This window comes from Microtus ochrogaster, chromosome 7 (assembly GCF_000317375.1).
Source record: "Microtus ochrogaster isolate Prairie Vole_2 chromosome 7, MicOch1.0, whole genome shotgun sequence".
In the NCBI taxonomy this organism is placed as follows: domain Eukaryota; kingdom Metazoa; phylum Chordata; class Mammalia; order Rodentia; family Cricetidae; genus Microtus; species Microtus ochrogaster.
The window spans coordinates 44,397,551-44,409,422 of NC_022014.1; the positions used below are offsets into that span (position 1 = coordinate 44,397,551).

Sequence of the window (11,872 nt, forward strand, 5' to 3'; positions counted from 1 at the left end):
ACACACACACACACACACACACACACACACACACACACACACACACTGCCGTGTTCTTGTCATCAGAGTGGAGGCACAGCTATGAACCACAGTGCCTTCACCAAGCAAAGTCTCTCTAGGGAGGGAGGGCTCTGGGCAGATGGCCAGCTGGCCTTCTCTTCTCAGGACATCCACTTACCTAAAGTGTAGATGGGAAGACTCATCAGACCTACCAGATGAGCTCACTACTAGACGCCTCCACCAGCTCTTGGGGTGGGCGCTGAGCCGAGGACTGTTTCCTTTAGGACTGACTCCGTGGGCCCCTAGCCAGCCCTCAAGGACTCCACTGTATGTTTTAAAACACTATTAAAAAGGCTGAAAGAATATCTTGAGACCACCAATCCCTGGCTCTTGGCAGTTGCTCACAGACAGACCTCAGACTGTAGCATCAACTAGGCATTTGGGAGAGGGGACAGAGCACGGTATGGAATGGCCAGATCACCCATTCACCCTCCCACCCATGTATCCCGCAGCCTCCACATGGCCTCTGTTCTCAGAGTTGCAGGGCAGACATGAGGGAGTGGGCAGTGTTGTACAGTATGGCCTAGGCTGTGATCAGACACAAGAAGGCAGAGGAGGTGCCTGACTCAGCTATGACAAGGCAGAGCCGGCTGCTGGCAGGAAGTAGCACAGTTGTGGAGGCTGAAGAGTGGAGAGAAAAGGGTGTCCCAGGCAGAGAGAAGCTAGAGAGTGCCTGGGACGCATGGGGAACCCAGTACTCTATTCGGTAATCCAGCCTTTGAGCCCCTGAACCCTGTACAAAGGTCACTATCACAAGCCTGTGAGGACGGTCTCTGAGCTTCAGGAGAGGACTTGTCTAGACCTCCTGAACTTCTGATTCCTAGAAAACTTGTCCTCCACACTACACAGTTTGGTCCTCACTGTGGCCCCTACACTCACTGTAAGGAAGTGGAACACAAGACTATTTCTGCAAGTCAGGGACACAGTGTGCACCCCCTTGTCTGATGTGGCCACCCCACTCCTGCCAATGCAGACTCATTCCCACAAGTCTCCTCTACTTTGGAGTACTGTTGAACACCTAGAAAAATCCAGCTCGAGTGGTGGGAACATGAAGAGCCACCAGAATCTGAACATGGAATCAGTCTGTGGGTCCAGTCATATGCTCTTCATCTTACACAAACCACAAGTCTCCTCCCATCTGGTGCAGTGAAGGGCGTTAGATGAAGGACAGCCCACAGCTCCTCAGGTGGCTGTCCACCTAAGGAGCCAACTATAGCGGCCACAGTTCCTTTGACCCCAAGTCTGGCCTGCACCCCTCCTTGGCAACGAGCATGTTTCATTTCTCCAGCTTTACCTTCTCAGTCAGAGGTGCCCACTTTCACTCTGAGGCTCCCTTCAGAGCTGGGAGACACAGCAGGGCAGGGCTGTGAGTCCAGGTCCTCTGAGGACGCTGACTTCAGAGCCAGTGTGCGCCACCAAGCCCTTGGCATGTGAGAGGGGAGAGCAGAGACTAGTTCTGGGAGGCTTGTCGTCTCTGGTTATTTTACACGGCCTTGGCCTTCTCTGACCTCCTCTTACCTGGGGTGGTCCCTGAGGTCCAAGCCCAGCTGCCTCTTCCCATGCCCCAGGAGGCTTTTCTGATTGCAGCAGCTATGGCAGGTGGGGGTTTACAGACAACACCCCAGGGACCATTGGTGCTGCCGTTGCCAAGCAAGCTGCTGTGGGTGTTTATAACTGAGGACCCAACCCTCAGCAGAAACTCGCTTTGTCCCAAGCTTTTCCCTCCAACACGGATCCTTTTGGAATACCTAGTGGTGGCTCATGCTGGAGACCCTGAGACTTCCCCCAACCAGCTCACCCTGGAGAGTGGGTGGCACAACAAGCCTACCTTCCTTGTGAAAAAAGGGTGGGAGAGGACGGAACAAAGGGAGTCATGATGGGATACACATCGACTCCAAGGTGATAAAGTAGAAAGCTCAGAGCACAGACCCTGAAGAAACAGCCCTGGGAGAGTCAGCTCTGAGAGACCCCTCTGCTGTTGCAGCCTCCAACCCTGGCACTCCGCGCCTTCCTAGGCTACCTTGATGCTTCAGTGTGGAACCACTACCCCTGTCCCGCTCCCAAACCTCTCCATTCCCCCATCCCAGAGCCCCAGGCCAATCACTACCCAAAGCAGCTCAGATTCCCAGGCTAGCCTCTTCAACCATCTCTTTTTCTCTAACCTGTGCTTACACTTACACTGAAGTCAACTTCCTGTCACACAGATGTGACTCTGTCATGCCACTGTTCAAAAATTTCATCTGGTTCCCTACTGTCTCAGGACCCAAAGTCCGGCTGTAGCAAGTTGGCCCTAAAGATGTCCACATTTCTCTGAATCTTCTCTTGAATTTCCTTAGAATCACCCTTACTTTTTCTCAGCATCAGTACAGCCTGGTCCAGTGGGATCCTGGATCTTTGCAAACCTCTGCGGCCTTTAGTAATAAACGGCAACCTGAACCAAGCCATGAAATCACCAAAGAACCACCTCACCTCCCATTGTAGAGCTCAAATGGCAACCTCACCAGGCCCCAGGGTGCAGCCCTCCAGTCAACAAGCTGGGGACAGAGTCAGAAGGTGGATTCCAGTGCTGGACTGACCAGACTCAAATCCTGACTTAGATTCTTGATGTGGCCATGAGCAAGTCACCAACCCCCTCAGGGTCTCTTCTTACATAAGGCCATGGGCAGGGAGTAGGTGCCAGGCACACGGTAAAGGAAGTACTCAGTGGAGAGCAGCTATTTCTTCATGACTTTGCCAGCCAACGGGGCTCAAACACAACTTGCAAAAGACGCTACATTCACATCCTACCTTTCCAGCAGGCTCCGGGCACTGAGCAGGTGTTGCGCTGGTCCTGCTAGAACCAGCCTCTCTTTCTAAGGCCTGTGGAGCCCAGGGAAAGAGGTTACCACATCTTGATCAAGTACAAAAGTTGCGAAGGCCCTGCCCTTGGGGACAGCTGATGGTAACAGCCGCTTGCCCTGAGAAGCTGGGTGGTAGTGGAGGCATTAACTGTGGGAACAGTGGCTCCCTGGCGGCTGTGGGCGCAGAGCAGCTCTGTGAGGAGCTGTTGGCCCCTCAAGGCCCCCACTGGCCCCCCTTCATCTGCACATGGGGCGGTGCTAGCTCAGGCCAGCTCAAAGCCAAGCAACTCTGCCTTAACCCTCTCTCTGCCAGTTTGCCAGGGCCTCAGCCCATGCCCTTCCACCTTCCCTGACCCCACATTGTCTTCAGTCTGGGAGGGGAGTTGGTTGTGAGTTCTCAGAGGACAAAGCCTTCTTACATAAACGCGCATACACACACACACACACACACACACACACACACACACACACACGAATACACACACACCTGGGACATCTATTGGGAGTCAGGGAACTTGGCCTCAACACCCAATCTGCTGAATTTCACTTCTTTAGTGGGTCTTCTACTTTACTTTTTAAAAAAATTACATTTTCTGTGTGTGTGTGTGTGTGTGCGCGCGCGCGCGTGCGCGCGCGCACGTGCAAGCATGTTTACAAGAGTCCTACAGTATGCAATTTGCCCTCCTATAGTAATTCTTGGGAAAGCTTAAGGGGCGGGAAATCAAGTGGCCATAACCAGAGTTCTGGTGGGTGGAAAGTGCAGGCGGCAGGGGCATGAAGCTGAGTGAGCAGGTCTGCTCCAGGAAGAGGGACCCAGTTGCCAGGGCAAGAAAAGCTCCTGTCTCACCAGCACATCTGAATAACCCCAACATACAGTGCCAGACAGCAGACTCTGGGAGGCCGAGCAACTCTCCCGTCTACACAGGGATCCAAGCTCAAGTCTGTATGACAGAGGGGCTTCACTCCATGTTCCTCTTGGGTTTTAATTAGATTCACGGAGCCACAGATGACTGAGCCAAGGCCCTTCCCAACTCTGGCACTACCAGGAGAGGCGGCTCCTGTGTCCCTTGTGAGATAGGGTTGCTGTGTCACCAAGTAGCTCACTCCCGAGCTCTCTGGGGAGCCTGATTATAGCTCTCTCCTAAGGGTGATTAAAGCACCTTACATGAAAGGTCCAACTGAGGTTTACTGTGGCGAGCCACTTCCCTGGCTACCCCAACGCACCGTGACCGTGCCTCCATCGCCTGCCTTCACCAGCCTTCACGGCCATCCTCAAGACAGCATCTCTTGAAATTTTCACTCAGCCCAAACCCCTGCCAGAGACCATGATCGTAGACTTGTATGATCAGACCGGGAAGCTAGACTCAGACTGCACTTCCAGAGACTCAGAAACAGAAGCAGCTTTGAGGTCAGCATAGCAAACAGAAACACAGTGTCTTTTTACAGGCGCCTAGATAAGCCTTGCCCTCACTGTAAGTCAAGTTCAGCGAAATCCCAGGCTAGAGGGATAGAAACAGTAAAGGCGGTGGCCCCTTTGGAGATATCTACATGGCAGAATAAACAGATGGCTGTGATGGACTTAGGGTTTGTGGACAAACTGAAGCTGCAATAGCCCTTCTTCCACATTGCACTTTGGGACAGTAGGCAGAAGTCCAGGGATACTGGTGAGGGCCATGATCACCATGCAGGCAGAGGGACACTCCTGGCCAGGTCTCATTGTGTAGGAAGGCAAGTCCTTGGCGGCACCATGATCCTTTCCCTTTTGGATAAGTCCACAGTAGGACTGCTAATGCCTGGGTCTCGGGGCCAGGGATCCATTCCACTGCTAGCCAAGACTGGGGACGCATCATAAGTGCTGCAAGTTCAAGCTCAGTGAAGGACACATCTGGTCTCCTGGCAGAAACACATGCTCAAGAGTCCAACTGTAGATGGCCAAGGCACAGATGGGACAGCCTTCTCTAGCTAGGACCGTGCTCCTTGAAGTGGAAAGGGTCATGGCAAGACACACTTGGGGTTACTGAGGCAGAAGGGAGAAACTAAAGAGGGACTTGCTTGCCTGCTTGTCATTTAAGGACACTGCTGTTCTCTTGGGGACACCTGCTCAGAAAGAAATGCCAGATACATGTCCTTAAGAGAAGGATGGGGCTGCGGGGTGGGGCATAGAGGACAGCTGGGCTGAGGCGGAGTGACACGGTGGATTGGTTTGTCACAGGAAGAGCCTATAAGGTGTTGGCACCTGACAAGATCCCTCAGTGCGGGGAAGGAGGCAAAAGACTGGCTGTACCAAGGACTAGAACACGAAGCTGAGGCTGACTATTTACTGCAGAACATAAGAGATCACAGCTGGTACTGTATGCCTCATGCCTTCCAAGGCACAGCTTGTGGGTCACCTGACCACCATCCAGGACCCTGAGGCCTGGGGATACAAAAGTGCCCCAGGCAAATTGTGTCTCTCTGTCTTTGCCATGAGTGCTGCTCCTGTAGCCTGGAACCCATATTGTTCCTTTACCCACAATTCCACATACGTGTGTGTGTGTGTGTGTGTGTGTGTGTGTGTGTGTGTGTATACACCTTACACATTAAGCAATGACTCAGTCTTTCCTCAAGCTCAAGGTTTTTCTGACAAAGATAAATTGCTATACTTTCTGGCTCTCGTGGGAATAAATAAAAGGAAATTTTCTCTATTGCAGCAGAAGGCAATGCTGATCAATGGAAGTCGGCTCCCTTCTGCATCAGCATGTTGGAGCTCAGGGCTGGTTAACACTTGCAGTCCTGGCCCCGTAGCAGTGAAGGCCCACAGGGTTAACTTGGAACTCCAGCACTGGGTCCTTGGCTGAGCCAGGGACTGGGAACTCAGGCTTCCTTTTCAAGGGCAGGATGAATGGGGGAATATGCAAATGGCCGCCCTGCCTTCCAAGCTGCTGGGGAGGGCCCGCTGCTGGCTGGCCAGCTTCACTCCTCTCTGGGCCCTTCACATGAAAGGGCTTGCACTCCTGCGGCTGGCTCCTGCAGCCAGGTCAGGCTGGGGGCTGTTCTCACCAGAAAACAAAAATCTCTTTCAGACCCTGGCAAAGTGAGGCCCCAGCCGGCCCAGGGAATGTTGCTGGAGGCTGTTCCATGCTGACCTACTGAGGGTACCCATCCCTGAATCCTGACTTCCCCATTTAAAAAAAAAAAGTTCAGCATCTTTGGAAAGGGCACTAGAAACTTCTGTGGCCACTGAGGAAAGAAAGCATGAGGGTGAGTGAAGGTCAGGACAGCAGAGAGGATCACCCCTTCTGAAGTTCCGTTGATTCTTTGCTTTTTGTAAAAACAAGGGTTTCTGTTGGTTTGGTTGGTTGGGTTGGTTTGGTGCTTTTGTTTTTGTTTTTTATGTAAGGAGACCTGGACAACTCCTGTGGTGTTCATGGTGAATGTTGAGGGAGGAAAAGAAGGCCACATATCCCCCACCTGGTGCCCATGCTGCTTCTCCTGGGGCAGGGTAGAAAGGCAGGGAAATTTTGGGGGACATGAGGAGAGGTAGGAAGGTAGGAACCTCCTGACTCTGGAAATAGTCGGAAACAACAACATAAGCGTGATTTCCAACACAACCAGCAACTGCTTAAGACTCCTTTCTTTCCCAGCTGTAAACCTGTCATTTTCTGGGAATTTCACCAGAAACTCCATTTACATGGAAAGGACATGTATTAAAGCCCCTGTGCATCCCCAGCGGTGCCTGGTTTCAGCTGATCAGAGTGTAACTTCCTCCAGGACGTGTCAGAGCCATCTCGTTTATCAAAAGAGAGAAAAGCAAATGGGGTGAAAGCCTTCTTAGCAACCTGTCGAGTTATACCTTGACAGCAATGGTATGTCTAGGTGGGGCAGAGAGTGCACCCTGACTCTTCTCTGAGAAGCTGGAGGCCATGCCTTCAGGTGTGTCTCCCTTTCTGAGCACATCCCTTTCTCTTAACCCTTCTGCTTATGCCTATGCTAAAGTATCTTTAGTAAGCCTCAACCGTGCACCATAAACTGGTTAGTCCTGAAATTCTTTCCTGTACACAAGCCAGGTTTGTGCAAGTTGGGGGGGGGGCTCTAAAAGGAGGGAACTCCTCAGGCAGATGAGGGTGACAATGGGTCATTGTCTCTCTGACCCCTCACCTCTGATGTTCTGACACTCCAGGGTCACCAAGACCTGTCCATCAACCACAGAGTAAATATTGAGCCCCACAAGCACCCATGTGAGGTTCAGAATCCTCTCAGGAATCAGGGACACAGCAGGCATCATTTAGTCTGAGAGGACATCCAGGGTAAGGCCACTTAACGGCTCATTCTGGAGCCACACAAGAGGCGAGAGATGTTACATGGATCTTCCACAATCCAAGGCATAGGACCTCGTTGGCTTTGCAGCCTTAAGAAAAGGCCCTCCCTTGGGAGGTAATGGACCACTTGCTGCCAGCTGTCTCTAGTTGTCCTACTTTTGATTGTGGTCACACAGCATATTTACGAAGATAAGATGTGCCTCCATGAAGGAGAATCAAGAGGCAGAGGGAAAGGAGGCGAGAGGTCACTGTGGGCCTAGAAAATGGGAATTTCACAAGTCACACCTATCCTGCTGTCTGGGCTACAGCAAGGATGCCAGGAACACATATACCCAGATCCTCAACTAGTCTGCTGGCCAAGGAAAGGACTGCTGTCCCCAGACATGGCCAGGCTAAGAAGATGGCAGAGTGGCAGCTGAGTAGGGGTGAGTTGAAGGTGTGCCCCGGAAAGCCATATCCTATCCACTGAGAGGTACAGCCACCACCAACACCACCACGGAAACTCTGCCTGCTAAGCAGGGTGCTAGAGTAGCAGAGCTTCGTTCATGTAGCCCCAGCTCTGGAAACTAAGTAGAGGGGAGGCTACTTCTGAAGCCAAGGTGGTCTCTTCCACCCTGAACGGATCCTACCTGATACCCGCCTCCCTCCATGTTGGTAAGTATCTTTCTCCCATTGGCCTGAGAACATCCTGTCCAGCCTCTAGCCACTCCCCTATCTGATCTCACTGGCTGGCCCACACCCTACCTTGCTGCTCTTTCTGTGTCTTGGCTCTGACCATCCTGCCATAGAGCCTCTGGCTGACCTTGGTGTTCAGTTTCTGGTTGATCTCAACGCTGATTGGCCTTTCAGCTCATGCCTCAGAACTTACTGACAGTATTCACACTAGGTCTGAGAGCAGATCTAGGGCAGAAATAGGTGGGCAGGTAGATCTCGCAGGGCGTCAAGAGCCCAACAGTCCAACACTAGAGGGAGAAATAGTGCTGACAATGAGCCCGTTCCACTCGTTCTTTCCAGATCCATCTGCATAGTGGGACAGAGTTCTGGGAGTGAGTTAATGTGGTGTGTCTCAGAGTTGCCCGTTCAACCAAGGGTTGCCTTCTTTCTCCCTTCCGCCTCTCCCAGTGGTCACCAATTACTAGGTTGATTCCTGCTCCAAGGGATTTGCTTATCCCAGGATCTGGAAACTGAGATTCTGATTGTTACTGCTCTAAAACCGTAAGAGGCAGTCTGCTTGGAATGCAGACCAGACTGGACAGGGCACAAGCCAGGAGCCAGCCACTCCCAACCTTCCACAGATGCCCTCCAGCTGAATGCTTAGTCTAGGGCAGGGAGAAGAATGACAGTTCTGGGAAGAGCAGGTGGATAGGGTCAGGTGGGACTAATTGAAATGAAATGATTTGGGATCTGAAATTATTGATTAGACCTTCCAATAGATAGGGGAATTCAGTTCAGAATTTCTGTCCCAACATGTGTCCCCTATTCTCACTTCTATCTCTTATAGACCCCAAGTCTCCCATGAGTATGGGGAATATTTGCCTATGGCCACACCTGATAGGTGAGTGAGTGACAGGAAGCCATCGGCAAGCAGTCTAAGGACACCATCCAGGCCCAAGCAGCATCTTTCTACAGTACTCCTTCCCCTAAAAATCTGAGGTAGGTCCAGTGGATAGTGAATGAGAACTCTGCCCTGTCTTCAAGGTAAGGGGCTGAGACTGTCACACCAGGCTATCAACAAAGGCAAGGACCTTGACTGGGGCTCTCTCTCAGCTATGCTGGATTATGTACCCAGAGCTGCCTGTCTACAAAGAGACCAGACCTTGGAGTCCAAGAAAGCAAGAGCCCCCAGAGAAATCTTCCTTCTACAAAGCCATCCATCCCTCAGTTGTGGGTGATCCCCCACCAATCCCCCCATCCATCCATCCATCCATCCATCCATCCATCCATCCATCCACCCATTATTCTCTCTCCCTTCTGGAGCCCCTAAGCATCCCAACCTTGACAATATCAATGACCAAGAATTTGTCCCTACAACTGGAGAGTTCTCTCAGCTATGCTGGGCAGAGCAGTCAGCATTCATTCCAGTTTTTTTTTGTTTGTTTGTTTTTTTAAGAGACAATCTCATGTACCCCGGGCTGACTTGGAACTTACTATGTAGTCAAAGCTATCCTTGAACTCCTGGCCTACTTGCGTCTGCAGCCTCAAGTGCTGAGATTATAGGCATGAGCCACCACACTCAGCTTTTACTTCGGACACTCCCATTGCCATTTCCTCTTGCCTTGAATGCCTTTTCTTTTTCTACTTCATTTCTGCTTGCTAGAATCCTGGCTCCCCTCTGGGCAGCAAGTCTGAGAATACTTTCTGACCCTCAGCTTGTACCAGTTGCCTTTCTACTTAAATATCTTGGAGTCTCAGAGCTGCACGGGTTAAGTAGTGATAACAGCAGCACAGCATTGTGGGAAGGTTGAAGGGACGCTTGCAGAATCATAGAAACGTGGTGATTGACATACAGTGTGTGCAGGACGAAACAGAAATGCAGATAATATGTTTACACCCCCCCCCCTTAATTCAAGGAATTTCTAAGTGCCTACTGTGTGCCTGGTGCTGGGTAGATAAACAGCACACCTTCTACCGTAGAAAAGTGTATGGGACAGCCCCCGAGTTCTATCACTGAGCCAGGTTCAGCTTCGGGAAGGTCAAACTAAGAGCCCTTAGAATCACAAACCCCCAGAAAATCACCCGAGAGCAGGATGGCAGGTTATGCTGCCCCCTGGTGTCAGCAAGTTCTTGCTCACGTGCAACCTTAAAATTCCCTTGCAGGCTGTGGGCAGCTAAATGATCAGAATCTTCCCGCAAGGCAAAGGATTGGGTGCAAATTCAAACTTTCCTCCTTTGGGAGGCATGCCCCAAATGCCTAATTTTCCAGGAGCTCCACCATCAGCTCCAATTCTTAGCTGCCTTTTTGGACTTCCTTTGATAGCCCCAGACTTCAAGCCAGTCATTTCCCTAGTGGACCCTGGGGTTGGGGTGAGCTCTGCTGCGGCTGAGCTGAGCCAGCCGGTTTGTACCTGTTTGGGCAGATACCTCTCACTTCAGCCTCGTATAGCCATGCCTTACTCAATAGAGCCAGGTCTATGTCCCCAGAACAGGGATCAGGGCTGGAGACTCATCTCTGTCTCTTTATGGAGCCCAGTCCCAGTGCAGGCCAAGCCGGGATGCAACTATTCTGCTAACATAACAGTCCTGCACAACACTCCTGGCCTCCAGTCTTTTCCTCTTGACTCAGCCTGGCCACTGTGTCTAAGCAGAGGGCTCTTCTGTGCCCCCTGACAAAACCCTCTTCTCCATGTTCCAACAACCCAGGTCCCAAGGCACAAGACCCTGAAGACTCAGCCCTGAAGGCTCACATGATTCTCTCTGCATAACTCTGACAGCTCTGACTTCCTTCACCCGACACTTGGCCTACCTTTGTCTGACAGACGCCCTGCGTCCCCGCAGAAACCCATAAAGATGTCACTGGTGGGTCAGGTCTGAGGTTAAACAGGTTGGACCTTGTTTAAGAGTACAGGGCTACATCAGCCTGAAGGGAGGGGTGCCTTTTAGAAATGAATCCATCAGGAGTGGCCCCTCTTTACAGTCTGCACACAGTGTCATAGATATGGGCAGGAGTCCCAACCCGCTGATTCCATTGTGCTTGGGTGTGTGGAGGGCACAGTTCTAATCAGACTGAGCACCTGATTCACGCTAGATCCACATCATTGTCTCTTTGCTTACAACTCAACATTCAGGTGAGATCTAAAATGGCCAAGTACTGTGCAGCTCAGAGGTGTGGCTGCTGTCTTCCGGGGTGCTCTTTCCTCTGTCTTTCCCTGAGAACTCTTGAGGTCAACTTTTGCCAGATCAAGCCTTGCTTCCTTTGGGGTACAATAAGTCACGTAAAGCACATAAAGAGTGACATTGACTCAGGAGTGCCCTCCTGTTTGATCGAGCGGCAGGAACCTTGTAGCTACACTGGGATCCTGCACTACAAAGTAGAATTCATCCTTGGGTGTGAGAGTGTGTGTGTGTGTGTGTATGCATGTATGTGTTAGTATGCATTTCTCATGCCTTTCCACCCAGAGAAAGCCTGGGATCCAGTCCCACAGAGGGCAGACACATGCTCTATAAAGCCCACAATTCATCAGGAGCATAGCATACAAGGAAAACCCTAAGTCATACTCATCCTTCTAGCAAACAGAGCAGCTGGGCCTAAGCGGAAGCAGCTGCCACCCATCCCAGGAAAAGCTCTGCTTGACTCTCCGAGGCCCTTGTAGAGCCCCTCAGTGAAGCAGATCCCCTTTTCTCATTCAAGGAGGCATGACAGAAGGCCAGCCTGTCTCAGTGACAGTTGTATGGGGTGTTTCTCACGGGCTACTGATGACCCCTATCACAAGTGTGGTTCTGTAGCCTCCAGACACTTTCCTGAAACCACAGATGACCAAAGCTTCCGAACCAAAGACCAAAGCTTTGAACACATGCTGGATGGGGTTCTTTCTGGAGGAGGACAAAGGGAGCCAGCCAAGTACTGGGAAGGGGTGCATAGGCTTCTCATCGTAGAGGCCATAAAAAGTCTGTTAACCACCACCACCACCACCACCACCACCACCACCACCACCACCACCACCACCACCACCACCA

General features: G+C 51.5%; 1 protein-coding gene across 6 annotated transcripts in view; it reads right to left on the bottom strand.

Moving 5' to 3' along the window:
* The window catches only part of Acsl6 (acyl-CoA synthetase long chain family member 6), a 60,003-nt gene that overhangs the window by 45,803 nt on the left and 2,328 nt on the right, over positions 1-11,872 (bottom strand). For 2 of the 6 annotated variants that reach the window (XM_005350073.2, XM_026780705.1), the window contains exon 1: positions 2,848-3,075. The exons of the other annotated variants lie outside the window; for them this stretch is intronic. The gene's annotated coding sequence lies outside the window, so the exon portion shown is untranslated. Of the gene's footprint in view, positions 1-2,847; positions 3,076-11,872 lie in introns of those variants that run through there. 6 annotated transcript variants of the gene reach the window in all.